At 41.7% G+C, this 20,854-nt stretch overlaps 1 protein-coding gene across 5 annotated transcripts in view; it reads left to right on the top strand.

The window, feature by feature from the left end:
* The window catches only part of ANO4 (anoctamin 4), a 473,781-nt gene that overhangs the window by 352,979 nt on the left and 99,948 nt on the right, over positions 1-20,854 (top strand). The gene's annotated exons all lie outside the window — the stretch shown is intronic.

Below are 20,854 nucleotides of genomic sequence, written 5' to 3' on the forward strand. Positions count from 1 at the left end.
AGGACACAAAGACAAGCTGAGTACATAGTCCTCAGCAACTTCTCATCACTCCTTCCTTCATACCCTCCTGTACTCAGGTGTCATGTTTCTTTTCTCCAGGCAAATGCATTCCTCCTTCACTCCAGCCTGCACAGCATTTCTTTCCTTCCCTTCTCTTTTATTGTTCCTCTCTGCCAGCCTCACTGATCTCTGTCATCACTTTCTTGAGGACTGACAGAGCTTTTCTGCCAGGAAAAAAGATCCACCCTTTTCAGGGGAGGGTAAATTAGGCCATAAATTACAGGGTTGCCTTTGTTGGGTTAGAGATTGTGCCAGTTGGATTTGCTAGGTTCTGCTGAAGAAACAAGCAACCCTCACATCTCAGTAGCTGGCTTATTTCTTGCTCATGTAACACATTCGCTGTGGGTTGGTTGAGGCTCTGCTTTTCATGTCTCCTTTCTTATGAGATCTAGCCTAATGAAGCAACTTGTGCCTAAGGCATGCATTCTTTCTTTTTTTAATTGAAGTATAGTTGATTTATAATGTTGTGTTTACTTCTACTGTACGGCATAGTGACTCAGTTATATATATATATATATATAAACTCAGTTATATATATATATATATATAAAACATTCTTTTTAATATTCTTTTCCATTATGGTTTATCTCAGGATATTGACTATAGTTCCTTGTGGTATACAGTAGGACGTTGTTGTGTACCCATTCTGTATTTAATAGTTTTGATCTACTAGCCCAAAGTCCCAGCCCAGCCCTGTCCCCTCCTTGCTCCACTTTGGCAACCACAAATCATTTGTTTTCTATGTGAGTTTGTTTCTGTTTCATGGATAGGTTCATTTGTGTAATTTTAGATTCCACATGGAAGTGATATCACATGTTTGTCTTTGTCTTTCTGATTTAGTTCACTTAGCATGTAAGGCATGCATTCACACAGCAGAGGGGAAAAGAAATAACTGAGCCACACAATGGCTCTTACAACTTCTGCTCAGATGTAGCATCTGTCACTCCTGCTCATATTCCATTGGGCAAACAAGTGTCACAGCCATGTATGAAAATGGGCAGGAGAATGGGACTTCTCCCCCGGGAGGGGAGCTGCAGGTCCATGATAACAGGTAGGGATATGCAATCCTCACAAAGAAAAGCAGCCAATTAGGAATAATCAGTATACTCAGGAATACCCCATGGTAGTATTTTTTTGTCCTGTCACATTTATATAACACAGTAATGTATGGGCTCTTTCAGGACTTGGATTACGTCATACCATTTGACTTTGTCTTTTAGTAACAAAACCTTCTAGGTTTTTAGAAAAGGAAGTTTCTGTGAAAGTTAGCAAATACTCAGGCAGAAGAGAGTCTGTAGGACAGAAATCAGACATGGGACTGGAATATTTTAAAATTTAAATTCATAGACCATCTTTTCTTTTAAATTGAAGAATAATTGATTTACAGTATTGTATTTCAGGTGTACAGCATAGTGATTCTGTATTTTGTAGATTATACACCATTAAAAGTTATTACAAGATGATGGTTATAATTCCCCGTGCTATGCAGTATATCCTGCCGCTTATCTATTTTACACATAGTAAAGCATCTTTATACCATGGTGATATTTCTTTCAGATGCACAAGCAGGATGGATAAATGGCTACTTGTGTGGATAAATGGCTACTTTCTAAGAGAGAGTCTGTTTCCCAAACACCATGTGATATCACTTCTATGTGGAATCTAAAATATTGCACAAACCTATTTCTTTCTTTACCTCTCGGTCTTTATTTAGGAAAACTGAAACTCAGCAATTATTTTTAATAACAGGTTAACATGGAGAATTGATTAGATAGGTATTAGAGGACTAACATGTCACAAAGGCAGCATGGAAGCCACACAGATAATAGCTTCAGGAAGTGAAGCAACTACTGCCCCAGGGCTAGAGGAACAGAAGGAAGAGGGTAGGATTATCAGAACCATAAGAAGCTCAGAGGAGGCGCCCTGGGCCTGAGCCCTAGACCTCTGAGGAGATATTGCCCTGCTGGTATCTTTGGGGCATGGGGCAATGCAGTGAGTTTACTTTGAGGTGTGTTTTTAAAGATGAAATCTGGAACCAGTTGCCACTGTGAGATTGAAGAATCACTGCCGGGGTGACACTGACAAGGACAGCACGCAAGTAGGAAAGACCGAGTCCCTTGATCTCCATGTTTTCCCTTCTAGTGTCCCCTACTGGCAGAACACATCAGAGAGCCAGATGCAAAATAAAATTGTCGTTGGCAGAGTCCCTGTTGCAGCACCCAGAGGAGAATATGGAAGAGGGAAGCTAAGAAGTGACTTAATAAACAGTACACGCCCTGATACCTAGAATTTTACAGTACGAATATTAATCCTTTGGCTAAAATCATCTGCAGTAAAAAAAAAAAGTCCCTTGGAAAAGTAAAAATGCTAATGTTATTTTTCCTTTATACCCCACTATGAATACATTTATTAGATCCTTTCTAAAGGAGATCCAGTACTCTTGCCTAGAAAATCCCATGGATGGAGGAGCCTGGTAGGCTGTAGTCCGTGGGGTCACTAAGGGTCGGACACAACTGAGCAACTTCACTTTCACTTGTCACTTTCACACATTGGAGAAGGAAATGGCAATCCACTCCAGTGTTCTTGCCTGGAGAATCCCAGGGACAGGGGACCCTGGTGGGCTTCTGTCTATGGGGTCACGCAGAGTCGGACACGACTGAAGTGACACAGCAGCAGCAAAGGAGATCCAACCAATCCATTGTAAAGGAGATCAATCCTGGGTGTTCATTGGAAGGACTGGTGCTAAAGCTGAAACTGCAATACTTTGGCCACCTCATGCGACGAGTTGACTCACTGGAAAAGACTCTGATGCTAGGAAGGATTGGGGGCGGGAGGAGAAGGGGACGACAGAGAATGAGATGGCTGGATGGCATCACCGACTCTGTGGACATGAGTTTGAGTGAACTCCGGGAGTTGGTGATGGACAGGGAAGCCTGGCATGCTGTGATTCATGGGGTCGCAGAGAGTCGGACACGACTGAGCGACTGAACTGAACTGAAAGAGTTAAATGGGGCTTCTCAGGTGGCGTTAGTGGTAAACTACCCACCTGCCAATGCAGGAGCCATAAGAGACATGGGTTCGATCCCTGGGTCGGGAGAAATGCCCTGGAGAAGGAAATGGCAACCCACTCCAGTATTATTGCCTGGAGAATCTCATGGACAGAGGAGCCTAGTGGGCTATGGTCCATAGGGTCACATGAAGTCAGACCCATCTGAAGCAACTTAGCACACAGAGAGTTAAATACAAGGGGAGGAAGGAAGAGTAATGGAGGGGGTACTTTCAGTGTAGTAGGAATAGATAGAGGATGCCTCTAAGGTGGTAGAGGGGGGGAAATGGTCAAAGAAGAAAAAAAAAAGGGATTAAGGAAGACACATTTTTTACCAATTTACAAATTTTGTAGGTGCTTGTCAGAGTTTCTAGGTCTTTGCTGATTACAACAACAAAAATAAACAGCATGGAAATAGAGAGGCCTGTCTGTCCCTTCGCAATAAGGAGTTCATGATCTGAGCCACAGTCAGCTCCTGGTCTTGTTTTCGCTAACTGTATACAGCTTCTCTATCTTTGGTTGCAAAGAATATAATCAATCTGATTTCGGTGTTGACCATCTGGTGATGTCCATGTGTAGAGTCTTCTCTTGTGTTGTTGGAAGAGGGTGTTTGCTATGACCAGTGCATTCTTTTGACAAAACTCTATTAGCCTTTGCCCTGCTTCATTCCGTGCTCCAAGGCCAAATTTGCCAGTTACTCCAGGTGTTTCTTGACTTCCTACTTTTGCATTCCAGTCCCCTAGAATGAAAAGGACATCTTTTTTGGGTGTTAGTTCTAAAAGGTCTTGTAGGTCTTCATAGAACCGATTAACTTTGGCTTCTTCAGCATTACTGGTTGGGGCATAGGCCTGGATTACTGTAATATTGAATGGTTTGCCTTGGAAATGAACAGAAATCATCCTGTCATTTTTAAGATTGTATCCAAGTACTGCATTTCGGACTCTTTTGTTGACCATGATGGCTACTCCATTTCTTCTAAGGGATTCCTGCCCCCAGTAGTAGATATAATGGTCATCCGAGTTAAATTCACCCATTCCAGTCCATTTTAATTCACTGATTCCTAGAATGTCGACGTTCACTCTTGCCATCTCCTGTTTGACCACTTCCAATTTGCCTTGATTCATGGACCTAACATTCCAGGTTCCTATGCAATATTGCTCTTTACAGCACCGGACCTTGCTTCTATCACTGGTCACATCCACAACTGGGTATTGGTTTTGCTTTTGCTCCATCCCTTTATTCCTTCTAGAGTTACTTCTCCACTGATCTCCAGTAGCATGCTGGGCACCTACCGACCTGGGGAATTCCTCATTCAGTATCCTATCATTTTGCCCTTTGTTACTGTTCATGGGGTTCTCAAGGCAAGTATACTGAAGTGGTTTGCCATTCCCTTCTCCAGTGGACCACATTCGGCTGTGGTCCATGTGATCAGATCGGCTAGTTTCCTGTGATTATGATTTCAGTGTGTCTGCCCTCTGCTGCCCCCTAGCAATACCTACCGTCTTATTTGGGTTTCTCTTACCTTGGTCGTGGAAAATCTCTTCACAGCCGCTCCAGCAAAGTGCAGCCGCTGTACCTTACCTTGGACGAGGGGTATCTCCTCGAGGCCGCCCCTCCTGACCTTGAACGCGGAGTAGCTCCTCTCGGCCCTCCTGCGCCCGCACAGCCACCGCCTGTTGGACGTGGGGTAGCTCCTCTCGCCTGCCGGCCCTGGCCTCAGGCGTGGGGTAGCTCCTCACGGCCGCACCTCTTTGCGTCGTTCATTGCGCCCGGGCCGGCGTCTCTCTTTTCCGGTGGTCATGTATGGATGTGAGAGTTGGACTGTGAAGAAGGCTGATCGCCGAAGAATCGATGCTTTTGAACTGTGGTGTTGGAGAAGACTCTTGAGAGTCCCTTATACTGCAAGGAGATCCAACCAGTCCATTCTAAAGGAGATCAACCCTGGATGTTCATTGGAGGGACTGATGCTAAAGCTGAAACTGCAATACTTTGGCCACCTCATGCGACGAGTTGACTCACTGGAAAAGACTCTGATGCTGGGAAAGGTTGGGGGCGGGAGGAGAAGGGGACGACGGAGAATGAGATGGCTGGATGGCATCACCGACTCTGTGGACATGATGAGTGAACTCCGGGAGTTGGTGATGGACAGGGAGGCCTGACGTGCTGTGATTCATGGGGTCGCGGAGAGTCGGACACGACTGAGCGACTGAATTGAATTGAATTGAATTGAATTGAATTGAATTGAATTGTCTGTCCCTTTGGTCAGCACTCAGACCTAATCAGCTTCAATAAGGGAAATAAAAAACAAGACCCATGACCAAGACCAGACAAACCACAGTAGCCATGGATGAGTCATGGAATGATTTAATTTACACAGTGACAGTCACTTAGTTAATCTGGGGAAAACCTTTCTAGTGACTGAATGACAGTAGCACCCTAATTAGTAGAAAACTAAGGTCAGGGTTATCCTAAATTGGGTTTTTCTTGTCTGAGGATTAATTAGGAAATCACTTATGTTTCCAAACTTGTGTTTGCAGATTAAAAAAAAAAAATGATTTCCTCTTCATTCTGGCTGATTTGGATAGCAGATAAAAGTGATCGCTAATAAATTTAAATATCACAATACTTTCATATATTCATTCTGAATATCCATGTCAATTTAGTCAGCAACAAGTTGCCATTTCTGTGACAGGCACTGTGTAGGGCTGAACAAAGATGAATGAATCTTCATTTTTATCCTTAAGGGTTGACGGTTGAGCTCACAGAAGCTCTAAGTTAGCACATGCTGGAGTTTGGGGGACCTGGACCCCGAATCCCAGCTCTGCAGCAAACAAGCTGCATGATTCTGAGCTTTGATTTCCTAACTCATAAATTGGGAATAATAATAATACCTGTGGCATCTGGTCCCATCACTTCATGGGAAATAGACGGAAAAACCGCGGAAACAGTGTCAGACTTTCTTTTTTTGGGCTCCAAAATCACTGCAGATGCTGATTGCAGCTATGAAATTAAAAGACGCTTACTCTTTGGAAAGAAAGTTATGACCAACCTTGATAGTATATTAAAAAGCAGAGACATTACTTTGCCAACAAAGGTCCGTCTAGTCAAGGCTATGGTTTTTCCCGTGGTCATGTATGGATGTGAGAGTTGGACTGTGAAGAAAGCTGATCGCCAAAGAATTGATGCTTTTGAACTGTGGTGTTAGAGAAGACTCTTGAGAGTCCTTTGTACTGCAAGGAGATCCAACCAGTCCATTCTAAAGGAGATCAATCCTGGGTGTTCATTGGAAGGACTGATGCTAAAGCTGAAACTCCAATACTTTGGCCACCTCATGCGACGAGTTGACTCACTGGAAAAGACTGATGCTGGGAAAGGTTAGGGGTGGGAGGAGACGGGGACGACAGAGAATGAGATGGCTGGATGGCATCACCGACTCTCTGGACATGAGTTTGGGTGAGCTCCGGGAGTTCGTGATGGACAGGGAGGCCTGGCGTGCTGTGATTTATGGGGTCGCGGAGAGTCGGACACGACTGAGCGACTGAACTGAACTGAACTGAATATTGTAAAAAATACCAACACAGTATATAAATATATATGATAAATGTTCAATACATTTTCTGTTATCATTAATAATATATTCAGTTCAGTTCAGTCACTCAGTCGTGTTCGACTCTTTGCAACCCCATGAATCACAACATATCAGGCCTCCCTGTCCATCACCAACTCCTGGAGTTCACTCAAACTCATGTCCATCGAGTCGGTGATGCCATCCAGCCATCTCATTCTCTGTCATCCCCTTCTCCTCCCACCCCCAATCCTTCCCAGCATCAGAGTCTTTTCCAGTGAGTCAACTCGTCGCATGAGGTGGCCAAAGTAGTGGAGTTTCAGGTTTAGCATCAGTCCTTCCAATGAACACACAGGACTGATCTCCTTTAGAATGGACTGGTTGGATCTCCTTGCAGTCCAAGGGACACTCAAGAGTCTTCTCCTGATAAATAGTTAATTTTGATATATGTGAACTTTTTCACTGTCCAGTCCTTAAGATGGAGATAGTTTAGGATTGGCCTGAATTGATAATTCCAGAATATCATTTTTTTTCTCTCTTCCTCTTTTCTCTTCTTTACTACAACATTCTTCTTCTTTCCTCCACCCTTTGCTTCTCTTGCCGCCTTCTCTTCTTCCACTTCCTCCAGAATTATCCAGATTACCACCCATCTCCCTAGTTCGCTTGGTTCTGTGTACACCTAGCCAAGATCAGAGATACTGTTTGGCCCACTGTGTCTTACCAATGGGTGTTCAGTCTCTGATCGAGTAGACACACATCCTCATATTATATAACTGACATTTTGAAAATATTTATTAATTCAGCCAATGTTTCTTCCACCTTTCTCTGCCATTGATAGGCAAGAATGGTTACTTATGCAGCACACCCCTTTGTGCTTTACTATTCCTCTAGACAGTACATTGGAATAGATGAGAGGAAGTTAATGTTATTATTAAAGGTACCTCAGATCCATTCTAATTATTTTTTAAAATCATTCCCAAATTTAGGCACTTTAACCATTACGAGTGTCAAATTAATTGTGACACACCTCACCATGGATCATGTCACATCAGGACTTTGTGATGCATGGATGAATTAAACTTCCAAGTTTGACTGTTGCTTCTTTCTTAAGAACAATGAACATATCAGAAACACTCCTTTTCCTTGAGAAACACTTGCACGTGTGCATTGCAGCATTGTTTATAATAATGAAACATTGGAAATACCCTAAATACCACCAGCAGTGAAGTGAACCAACAAACTGTACTGTCCTCATACAGTAGAGATCTAGGCAGCAGGAAATACTATTGGACTAGCGCCTTTTGCGGAGAAGGCAATGGCAAGCCACTCCAGTACTCTTGCCTAGAAAATCCCATGGATGGAGGAGCCTGGTAGGCTGCAGTCAGTGGGGTCGCTAAGGGTCGGACACAACTGAGCGACCTCACTTTCACTTTTCACTTTCACGCATTGGAGAAGGAAATGGCAACCCATTCCAGTGTTCTTGACTGGAGAATCCCTGGGACGGGGGAGCCTGGTGGGCTGCCGTCTATGGGGTCGCACAGAGTCGGACATGACTGAAGCGACTTAGCAGCAGCAGCAGCAGCGCCTTTTGGGCTTCCCTGGTGGCTCAGTGGTAAAGAATCTGCCTATGAGTTCAAGAGATGTGGATTGGATCCCTGTGTTGGAAGATCCCCTAGAGAAGAAAACGGCAACCCACTTCAGTATTCTTGCTTGGAAATCTCATGGACAGAGGAGCCTGGCAGACTATAGTCCATGGAGTGGCCAAGAGTTGGACACTAATGAAGTGACTGAGCACGTACTCAGAGCTCAACATGAATTCAACATGAATGAACTCCCCATGGTTGCACAGGGAAAGCAAGTTGCAGAAGAATGAGTAGAGCATGCTACCATTTCTGTAAAGTTGCTTCTTTCTTAAAAACAATGAACATATCAGAAACACTACTTTAAACATACAATATAATGCTGTATTTTTAGGGGTATGTGTGTGTGTGTGTATATATATATATATATATTCAGTTCAGTCGCTCAGTCGTGTCCGACTCTCCGCGACCCCATGAATCACAGCACGCCAGGCCTCCCTGTCCATCACCAACTCCCAGAGTACACTCAAACTCATGTCCACAGAGTCGGTGATGCCATCCAGCCATCTCATTCTCTGTCGTCCCCTTCTCCTCCCGCCCCCAACCTTTCCCAGCATCAGAGTCTTTTCCAGTGAGTCAACTCGTCGCATGAGGTGGCCAAAGTATTGCAGTTTCAGCTTTAGCATCAGTCCCTCCAATGAACATCCAGGATTGATCTCCTTTAGAATGGACTGGTTGGATCTCCTTGCAGTATAAGGGACTCTCAAGAGTCTTCTCCAACACCACAGTTCAAAAGCATCGATTCTTCGGCGATCAGCCTTCTTCACAGTCCAACTCTCACATCCATATTAGGGGTTATAAAAAAATTCCTGATAGGGGTTACCTCTGGGGAGAGGAATGCAATTGAGGAGGAACACCTAGGGGAACTTCACCTGTGTCTGCAAACTGCCATTAGCAAGTACAAAAGTGTTTGATGATAATCTCAATTCATTTTAGTGTATCTGAAAATATTTTATTAAGATAAAGAAATGCTTTTTAATACTTGATTTCAAAATAATCAGGTACTTTTTAATCAGGGCATATTAGAACTTTGAGGGTCAATAATCTTTATAAATTGAAGCAACAGTCAGAACTGTACATGGAACAACGAACTGGTTCCAAATAGGAAAAGGAGTGCGTCAAGGCTGTATATTGTCACCTTGCTTATTTAACTTATATGCAGAGTACATTATGAGGAACGCTGGGCTGGAAGAAGCACAAGCTGGAATCAAGATTGCTGGGAGAAATATCAATAATCTCAGATATGCAGATGACATTACCCTTATGGCAGAAAGTGAAGAGGAACTCAAAAGCCTCTTGATGAAAGTGAAAGAGGAGAGTGAAAAGGTTGGCTTGAAGCTGAGCATTCAGAAAACAAAGATCATGGCATCTGGTCCCATCACTTCATGGGAAATAGATGGAAAAACAGTGGAAACAGTGTCAGACTTTATTTTTTTGGGCTCCAAAATCACTGCAGATGCTGATTGCAGCCATGAAATTAAAAGACACTTACTCCTTGGAAAGAAAGTTATGACCAACCTTGATAATATATTAAAAAGCAGAGACATTACTTTGCCAACCAAGGTCCATCTAGTCAAGGCTATGGTTTTTCCCGTGGTCATGTATGGATGTGAGAGTTGGACTGTGAAGAAAGCTGATTGCCGAAGAATTGATGCTTTTGAACTGTGGTGTTGGAGAAGACTCTTGAGAGTCCTTTGTACTGCAAGGAGATCCAGCCAGTCCATTCTAAGGGAGATCGATCCTGGGTGTTCATTGGAAGGACTGATGCTGAAGCTGAAACTGCAATACTTTGGCCACCTCATGCGACGAGTTGACTCACTGGAAAAGACTCTGATGCTGGGAAAGGTTGGGGGTGGGAGGAGAAGGGGACGACCGAGAATGAGATGGCTGAATGGCATCACCGACTCTGTGGACATGAGTTTGAGTGAGCTCCGGGAGTTGGTGATGGACAGGGAGGCCTAGCGTGCTGTGATTCATGGGGTCGTGGCTAGTCGGACACGACTGAGTGACTGAACTGAACTGAACTGAATCTTTATAAAAAGTGGCAAATAGCTAATATCATAAACCTACCATCTGTGAGCACAAGGTGTACGTGAGTCCACTGCTGGCACCACCTCCTAATCCTCAAACCTCCCTCTGAAGTGGGTATTGCTGTTGACCCATTTCAAAGATCAGGAGACTGAGGCTTAGAGAAGTTACTTTTTTCAAATTCAAATAGTTAGTACTTGGCAGAACCAAGACTCCTGGTTTGTTTTACCTTGAACCAATAAAGTAGATGCTATCATAAAAAGTATTCTATCCATGAGGCAGCTTCTTCTTTCTGAATTATGAGAAAAAAAATATTTTTTTATTTTTTGAACATAATGATTTTTAAAATTGAGGTATAGTTTACATATAGTGGTATCAGGTGTACAGCATAGTAATTGATTATTTGTATGTGTTGCAGAATGATCACCACAGTTAAGTCTATTTAACATCCATCATCATACATACTTATAAATTTTTTCTTGTGGTAACTTTCAAGATTTGCTCTCTTAGTAACTTTCAAATTTGAATTACAGTATTAATAACTAAATACACCATGCTGTACATTACACCTCCATGACATTTATTTTATAGGTTCAAGTTTGTACCCTTTGATCCCTTTCACCAGTTTTGCCCATTGCCACCTTCACCTGCAGCAGCCACCAGTATGTTCCTCTGTTCTCTGAATCTACGAACTTGTTTTCTTTTTTTAAGATTCCACATATATGTGAGATCATAAAATAGTTGTCTTTCTTTCTCTGACTTATTCCAGTTATCATAATACCCTCATGGGCCACCCATGTTGTCACATGGCAAGATTTTCTTCTTTTTTATGTCTGAGTAATATTCCATTGTGTATGTGTGTATGTGTTTATATGTATGTGTGTGTATACACACACACACATATCCATAATACCACATTTTTTATCATTCATCAATAAATGGACACTTATTTTGCTTCGATATCTTTTGCTGTTATAAATAATGCTGCAATGAATAGAGGGGCATAGGTATCTTTTCAAGATAGTATTTTCATTTCTTTCCATTAAATACCCAAAAGTGGAGTTGCTAAATCATATGGTAGTTCTACTTTTAATTTTTTTAAGGAACCTCCATACTCTTTTCAATAATGGCTGCACCAGTTTAAAATCCCACTAGCAGTGCAGAAAGAAAGTAAAAGTGAAGTCACTCAGTCGTGTCCAACTCTTTGCAACCCCATGGACTATAGTCCACCAGGCTTCTCCATCCATGGGATTTTCCAGGTAAGAGTACCGGAGTGGGTTGCCATTTCCTTCTCCAATGGATCTTTCCAACCCAGGGATCAAACCCAGGTCTCTTGCAATGCAGGCAGACGCTTTACCCTCTGAGCCACCAGGGAAGCAGTGCAGAAGGATTCCCTTTTCTCTTCAACCTCACCAATACTTCTTGTTTCTTGTCTTTTTGATAATAGCCATCCTGACAGGTCTGAAGTGATATCTCACCGTGGTTTTGATTTTATTTTCTCTAATGGTTAGTGATATTGAGCATCTTTTCATGTTGGCCATCTGTATGTCTTCTCTAGAAAAATGTCTACTGAGGTCCTCTGCCAATTTCTTAATCAGAGTGTATTTTTTGCTGTTGAGCTGTATGAGTTTTTTTTTTAAATATATTTCAGATATTAATCCCTTTTCAGATATATGACTTGCAAATATGCTTTTTCATTCCATAGGCTGTTTATTTTGTTGATGGTTTCCTTCTCTTTGCAGAGGCTTTTTAGTTTGAGGTACTCCCACATGTTAATTTTTGCTTTTGTTACCTTTGCTTTTGGTGTTAAAAAAAAAAAAAAAAATGGTTGCCAAAACCAGTGTCAGGGAGCTTACTTCTTATATTTTCTTCCAGGAGTTTTATGGCTTCAGGACTTAGATAGCAGTCCAGTTTCATACTTTTACATGTAACTCTCCAATTTTTCCAGTGCCGTTTATTGAAGAGGCTATTCTTTCCCCATTGTATACTCTTGTATCCTTTGTCAGTAATTAATTGACCATATATATGTGAGTTTATTTCTTGGCTCTGGATTCTGTACCACTGATCTATGTGTCTACTTTTATGCCAATACAATATTGATTTGATTAGTGCAACTTCGTAGTGTACTTTGAAATTAAGGCATGTGATACCTCCAGCTTTGTTCTCCTTTCTCAAGATTGCTTGCTTTGGTTATTCAGGTTTTTTTGTGATAATATACAGATTTTAGGATTTTTTTCTGTTTATGAGACAAATGCCATTGGAATTTTGAGAGCTGTTAAATTCTATAGATTGGGCAATATGGATATTTTAACAATATTAATTTTTCAAATCTATGAGCATGGAATATCTTTCCACTTTTGTCTTCAGTTTCTTTCATCAATATCTTACAGTTTTCAGTGTATAGGTCTTTCACCTCCTTGGTTAAATTTATTCCTCAATGTTTTATTATTTTTGATGCAATTATAAATGTGATTGTTTTCTTAATTTCTCTTTCTGATAGTTCATTATTAGTGTATAGAAATGCAACAAATTTTTGTATATTGATTTTGTATTCTACAACTTTACTGTATTTGTTAGTTCTAACAGTTTTTTTAGTGGAGTCTTTAAGGTTTTCTATAAATTATATGTCATCTACAAATAGTGACAGTTTTACTTCTTCCTTTCCAATTTGAATGCCTTTTATTTCTTTTTCTTGCCTAATTGCTCTGTCTGGAACTTCCAATACTATGGAGGGGTGGGGGGAGTTTGGTGTTTCTTTTCCTTTTTTTTCCAGTTATTAAGATGTAATTGAAATATAGCACTATATAATGTGTATAGCATAATGATTTAACTTACATCATGAAATGGTCATCACAGTAAGTAGAGTGAACATCCAATACTGTGTTGAATAAAACTTTTTAGAGTAGACCTCCTTATCTTATTCCTGATCTTAGAAGAAAAACCTTCAGTTTTTCACTGTTGAGCATGTTAGCTGTGGGCTTGTCATGTATAGTTTTTATTCATAAAGACTTTTTAAGTGTTTCATCACTCTACAGAGCCTAATTTTCTCTGACATATTTCTTTCTCATTGTGTTTTTGTCCTTGTATTATGCTCTTTTATGTTAATGGATTTCTTCAGATACCTGGTAATCTTTGGCTGACTGTTCATATTTAAGAATAGGAAATGCAAAATAAGAGAAGTTCAGAGTATAAGGTGGGAACTGTCAACTTATGTGGGCCTTATGGCTGAGGGGTTTCAGTTTAAAGTCTCCAGTGTCACTATCTTTAGATTTTTTATCTTAGGCTGGTCAGATTGCCCAGAGAAGTATTTGCCAGTCTTCTGCCCAGAAAGTCAAGGCCTAGCTGCTAGGATTTTAGAGCCTAAATGGTTGAAGATAGTTGAATCTCAGCTTCTAGAATGCAAGTATTCACTTGATCCTCCAGTTTTTACTATGGTACCCATACTCCTAACTATGCCTGAATGTCTTTGGTTCACAGATTGTATTATCCAATAAAAAAAAAAAGGAAAAAGAAAAAAATCTCCAGTATTCTGTTAGACAGGGCTTCCCTGGTAGCTCACCTGGTAAAGACTTCACCTGCAATGCAGAAGACTTGGGTTCGATCCCTGGGTTGGAAAGATCTCGTGGAGGAAAGCATGGCAAACCACTCCTGTATTCATGCCTGGGGAACCCCCATGGACAGAGGAGCCTGGGGGGCTATAGTCCATAGGATCGCAAAGAGTTGGACACAACAAGTGAGGACCTGGGGATCTAACATCTTCCTAAACAACTTTCAACTAGTACTTATTTTAGCATCCCTTGCAGACTACTTCTAGAGGTCACTGTGTCCCAGTTCTGAGATTTTGAAGCATAAGTACATAGTTTTTCTTGGTTTTCCCCAGAGCTGGGTTAGTATTTGGCTTTTTCTGGTCTCCTAACTCTGTTCCACTCGTCTGTCTGCTTTTCACACTCCAGTGCTTCTCTGCTGTTTTTTTCCGCTATCCCTGTCCCTTGAGTGTTACACCTTTATTTAAACACAAACAAACATTACTCTTGTTTTCATGGGTTTTAAGAGAGAAAAAAATTGAATGCAAGTGTTTAATTTTCCATCTTTACCTAAAAGTCTCAAGAGCAAGTATTTCTTAATTTGCATTTAATATTCAAATAGCAAAGGTAAGATTGTGAAGTATGATTAGGAATGACCATTGGAATAAAAACATCTCACACTACTTTTTATTCCAGTAGCTTATCACCTAAAAAGAGGTTTGACAATTTTTACCAATCAGATAAATAGTATATATTTAGTCTGAGAGTCATTTTATCCTTTTACTCATAACAGTATTCTTAAGAAGTTAGCAGAACTCCCTGGCTGTCCAGTGGTTAGGACTTGACACTTTCACTGCCAAGGGCCTGGCTTTAATCCCTTGACTGCATGGTGCAGCCAAGAAAAAAATGAGTTAGGTATTGCCCTGCAGTAGCCTAAAGCACACAAAACTGTCAAAATAGGCCTTGTCACATAAAAAATTAATTAGTTGCTTTGTTCCTACTTAGATTTTCATTAACTTGAGGACATACTTTAGGTGACAATTAACTGTATCACCTTTGTTTCTGCTTGTTAAAAAGAGGTGTCTATTTAAAAGTCTAATTAATAAAGTTTCCTGAAATATTTATCCTTAAGGCATTAACCTTCACTTTTCTTTTTGTATTATGAAATAGTACAATTTCAGCCATCATGAAAGACTGATCTGTTGGTCATCTATTGCCATGTATGGGTAAAACTCACTGACTTAAAACAACGCATGTTATATTTGCTTATGATTCTTTGAGCATTTTGTGCTGGGTTCAGCTGATCAGTTTTTCCACTGGATTCAGCTGGAGTCAACATGAGGTTGAAATCATCTCTCTGCTCTGCCAGGCTGGACAGTCTAAAATTGTCTCCCTTCGCGTGTCTGGTGGGTGGTGCATGCTTGTGGCTGGGTTTCTCTTTCCATGTGGTCATTTATCTTCAGAGAGGCTAGTCAGACTTCTGTACGTTGGTAGCCTTGGGGCTTTGTTCCAAATGGACAGAAGTGGGTGCTCAGAGCCTGGGCCTCCGCTCACAAAAATCACTTCTTCCATATTCTGTTGATGAAAGCTAGTCACAAAACTCACTCAGAGAGGTGAAGAGATAGACTCTACCTCTTAATGGAAGAAGCAAGAAATTCACATCACAAAGGGATGTGTATACAGGAATGGGAGTTGTGGCTGTTTTTTTGCTTTCCACCAGAGTCTTCCTTCTGGCATAAAATTTATATACGTTTTTCCCACTAGAAAATATGCTCATTCCCATTTCAGGATCCCCAGAGGTCTCAACCCAATATGACATTAGGCTCAAAGTCCAGGATCTTTTGTTCCAACATCAGGTTCAGTTGAGGATGAGAATCCCTGGAAGCAGCTCTTCAGGGATAGTTCTTCTTGGACAAGAGGCCTGTTCATGTAAAAAGCAAATTAACTGCCTGTTATGTTTCCAACAGACCATGAGGAGAGATGCGGGCATGCTCAGTCACATCTGTCTCTTTGCATCCCCATGGACTGTAGCCCACTAGGCTCCTCTGTGGGATTTCCCAGGCAAGAATACTGAAGTGGGTGGCCATTTCCTTCTCCAGGGTATTCTCCCAACCCAGGGATCGAAACTTCATCTCTTGTATCTCCTGCATTGGCAGGCAGATTCTTGACTACTGTACCGCCTGGGAAGCCCAAGAAGCGATGGGCCCAGGATAATTACAATAGATGCTTCCGTTCAAAATAGAGGGCAGCAGGAACAGAGCGGTTCTAACACCCAGTGGGGCAGTTGCTTCAAGCCCCTGTACTCTAGGGCCAAGAAACATACCCTGATTAATTATCTGGTTCTGTTTCTTTCTTTACTGTATGTCTTCGATTTTTAATTTATAAGTCAATAATGTAGTTATAAATCTAACATAATTAGACAGCACCACCTATAGGTAGTTAAATGTTTTTTGAGATAATTTCCACTTGAAGTTTTAAACCATGAAGATTTTCATACCTTGGAGGACCCTTGTTTATTTTTACCAATCTCAGAACTTTCATAAAATAGACATTAAGCCAAATTTTTAAAAACCTTTTCATTGCCTTTATTTTCCCCAAAGTGGTAACAATTATAAAGAAACCATAATTATAAAATAAAACTAATTTTCAGAATCTTTAAGTTAGAGGGAAAAAAGTAAAATTTATCTGTGATGTAATTGGATAGTTTCTGTAGCATTCAGTGGGTCTCTAGAGACCACAGCCCCAGGAGGTCTGGAGTTAAACCCCAGTTTCACAGCATATTCCTAACCCTAACCTTCCATTTTGGAGGAAAGGAGACTGGCGCCTCCCCAAGTGAAAATCGAGAGCTGTTCTCCTCTAGGGAAGGCAGGAGAGGAGAGACCCTGGAGGGGAGTCAGCGGGAGCTTCAGGCTCAGGCCCACACAGTACTTAGTGAGCAGGTCAGCAGGGCCTCCTTCACAGGGCAAGATGGAAGCATCGAGAAAGTCCCCTTCACTCACACATGCATATTAGCAGACCTGGGCTTCCAGTGGTTCCTTTTACAAAAGAATGGGAAGATTTGGAGGAAGGCATTTGGTTTTTGAATTGCTGATTCTGTGACTTCGTGTGTATTACAGAATCACTCCAGTGGGGAGGATAAGGAAATTGATGTTTAGAGCCTTAATCCTACAGTTGATCCTCCACCAATTCAGCAGTTTATTCCTCTCTCACCACAAAAATGGTTCTTACTTGTTTTGCAAGTAAGAACAGACCTAGAAGAGAAATTACAGTTTTCCCTTTAAACTTTCTTTTTTCTAAAATGTCTATTTTTTGTAGGTAGTACTTACTTATGATAAAATTTTCTTAAGTGTGTACAGTGAAGTTCCCTTCCTACCTTTCCAGTCACCTAGTCCTTCCCCGAGGCAACCAGTGTATCCAGGTGTCTATACATCCTTCCATAGTCCTTCTGTACATGCACTGGCAAACATATATGTCAGTATGTATGTCTATGTACTTCTTTCCATGTATACGCTTTTATCTTGGACACAAATAGCTGTGTGACTGATCTGAACCTTGTTTTTGCCCTGTAGTGTCTTGCAGATTTTTAATATCTGCACTGAACATCGTTAATCTCTCTACAGCTGCAGATCTCTACCAGTATTTGTTTATCCTCTCCTCCACTGGTGAATTATTTAGATCATTTCTGAAGTTTTGCTATGATAAACCATGCCACGATGAACATTCTTGTACATCTGTCACTTGGCATGTGGGTGAGCATACTTATAGAATAAATTTCTAGAGGGGAATCGCTAGGTCAGAGGAGATGTGATGAGGATATATGAATAATTCTGATAGACCTGGTCAAGGTACCCTCATAGAATCTGTACTTGTTTGCTGCCCCATCAGCAGTGTTTGAAGGCAGAGCTGAGTTTCTAAGCCCGGGTAGAGTCCTGATACCTCACAGATTAAGCATCAGGTCTTATGTTTGTCGAAACAGCTCAGCTTACATGGTGTGTGGTTCATCCATGCATGTGTTTGTGTCTGATTTCATTTGGAGAGGGTTGTTTTGTAAGTGGCTGAGAGAAGCTTGAGAATCATGATGTAGGACATCATCACTGTTCTTCCTCTTAACCCTCCCGTGTGAAGGAGTAACAGAAAGTGAGATGGCTCCATGCACTACAAGAATATCCTTAGACAAGTAATATGGAGAGAATGGTTCATGTGGTAGCTGGAAAGATGAAGTCGGTAGAAAGTTTCATAGGAAGCAGGCATGGAGGTCAAGGTCTAGTGAGATGAGATTTAGTCTCCTAGACCCCCATATTCGGAGAAGGCAATGGCAAGCCACTCCAGTACTCTTGCCTGGAAAATCCCATGGATGGAGGAGCCTGGTAGGCTGCAGTCCGTGGGGTCGCTAAGGGTCGGATACAACTGAGCAACTTCACTTTCACTTTTCACTTTCACACATTGGAGAAGGAAATGGCAACCCACTCCAGTGTTCTTGCCTGGAGAATCCCAGGGACGGGGGAGCCTAGTGGGCTGCCGTCTATGGGGTCACACAGAGTTGGACACGACTGAAGTGACTTAGCAGCAGCAGCAGCAGCAGCAGACCCCCATATTGGGCTTCCCTGGTATCTCAGACAGTAAAGAATCCGCCTGTAATGCAGGAGACCTGGATTCAATCCCTGGCTTGGGAAGATCCCCTGGAGGAGGGCATGGCAACCCACTCCAGTATTCTTGCCTGTAGAATCCCCATGGACAGATGAGCCTGGTGGGCTAAAGTCCACGGGGTCACAAAGAGTTGGACATGACTGAGCAACTAAGCATAGAAGCACAGGAATAGGCCCCCATATTAAGTAGGGGTCTCCGGAAGATCTCATTTGTTCTCACTGAGCCAACTTTAAGAGTGTGTCATGTGCCAAGCCCTGTACTAGTACTGGAAGTAGAGACACACATGGCCAGTCCCTGCTCTAAAGAAGCTCATACAGAGAAGTCATGTAAGCAGAGAAGTTCTATATAAAAGTTACAGAAACAACAAGAGTGGTAACAGCTGACTCTGAGAGCCTATTAAATGCCAGACAGGGCTCAGCAGTGCTCATCATCTCACCTAATTCTGCAAAAATCTTATTGGAGGATGATTCCAGTTATCCCATCCCACAGATGAGGAAACTGAGAGCCAGGGAAGTTGAGGGATGGTCCCAACACCCCATAGTAAGTGACAAAGCTGGGGTGCAGGCTGAGGTCAATCTCACTTCCAAGTCTTAAGGGAAAGCGGGAGTGATGTTGGAACTAAGAGCTCATCTCCCTCCTCCATGACATGGTTTTCTGCTCCCTTCTCTTTTTGTAGCACTGTAATCTTTTTCAGGGTGAGGGTAGGGGTCAGGGAAGATATGACCTAAGCTGGGGCTCTAAGGATAAGTAAGAAGCACGGAGAACAGTTCCAGCAGAGCTGACCTCCAGGAGCCAGAAGTTTGTTCCAGGGAGGCAGGTGAGTGGCATGGTTAAGATGAGAGCTCTGGAGCCAGACAGCCTGAGTTTACATCTGGGCTCTGCCCGTTATTAGCTGAGTGACATTGGGTACATCACTTAACCTGTCTGATTCTATTCCTGTAACGTGGGGGCTATAAAGTATTTTCTTCCCAGGTTATTATAAGCATGGCATGAGTTAACATATCTGGAGCTGGTGGCCGGCAGCACAGGTTCTCTATGTTTGTTCCCATTATAGAATCTCTAGGATCCAGGTTATGACCTAGATGTAAAGGAGAGGAAAACAAAATTGTGAGGTTCACCTGTCATGCTTATTACAGAGAATGATTACATGAGCGCACAAAATATAATACAATGCTATTTTAAAAAAAGAAGGAAGCAGAAAACCATTTAATGGAGGAGCAAGAGACACGGGCTCTTAGTCCGGAATTGTCTTGTCAAGCATGGTTGTGCTTATCAGCTTTCAGCTATCTAAAATTGCGAGTCAAAACGGACTTTTTAATTTGTTGTCTACTTCTTTATGACATCTTTATGGGTGTTAAAATGTAATAGTCTATCTCAACTAAGGTGAAAAAGCAGAGGAGAATAAGATGAAAGGAATTACATCTGCTATAAGTCTCAGTTTTCCACTCTTCCTCTTTGACGCCATAAAATTTTTTCAGACAGCCCTAGAGAAGAGATAAGATAAATGCTGCTGCTTTCTCATTTACCCACATAGCACTTATCTTTCCTGTATCAAGTCAAGTTACATTTTTCTCAGAAGTAAATTCCATAACAGAATATAAGAGAAGTGCAATAGAAGTGAACAGAAAGCTCTTATCCAAGGAATCCATCCCTGTGATTTATGTTTTGTCTTCATATTCTCTGGCTTTTTTCTCCTTTATCCCAACCTCACATCCTCACTTCTGTTCCACAGTCAAACTCTATGCCTGGACCACTGTTTTTGTAGGCCAGTTTTATCTAGATGACTTGAATAACTCCCAAGAATTCATCTTATTTAAAAAAGTTAATAGCAATTTCCAACATAAATTCACACAAGCCCTCTCTTACTGCTGTTCAAAAACCTATACCTTTACTCTGTACTAGCCACTCACTAGCTCCTGGAGCCACAGAAATTATTACAGTTCAGCCTTTTGTCTTGTGTGGGAAAAGGCATGAACAAGGAGGTTGACTCTGCCCATATCTGCCTCATGTTCCTTTTCTTTGTGGTTTATCTTTCCCACTAGACTGTAAGTCTCTCAAGGTCAAAGATTTTATCTGCTTTATTTCCCACTGGATAATCATTACCCTATAGAGTGTTCTCTATAACCATTTACTGAATTCATTAATGAAAATAAATACGTAACTGTACAGAATGATCTATAAATTGACGTGTTTGCAAGATAAGAAATAGCTTAGAGGAGAGAATGAATAGTAAACTCCTTGGAGGGCAGAAGAGTGGCTGGAGGGGTTGGGAGACCACTGAGGAAAGTGACTTCTGAGTTGAGTTTTGAGGGTGATGACTGCCACTATTGATAAGCCTTACATA

Source organism: Moschus berezovskii, chromosome 6 (assembly GCF_049115385.1).
Source record: "Moschus berezovskii isolate FMDL1 chromosome 6, NW_MosBer_1.0, whole genome shotgun sequence".
Lineage (NCBI taxonomy): Eukaryota > Metazoa > Chordata > Mammalia > Artiodactyla > Moschidae > Moschus > Moschus berezovskii.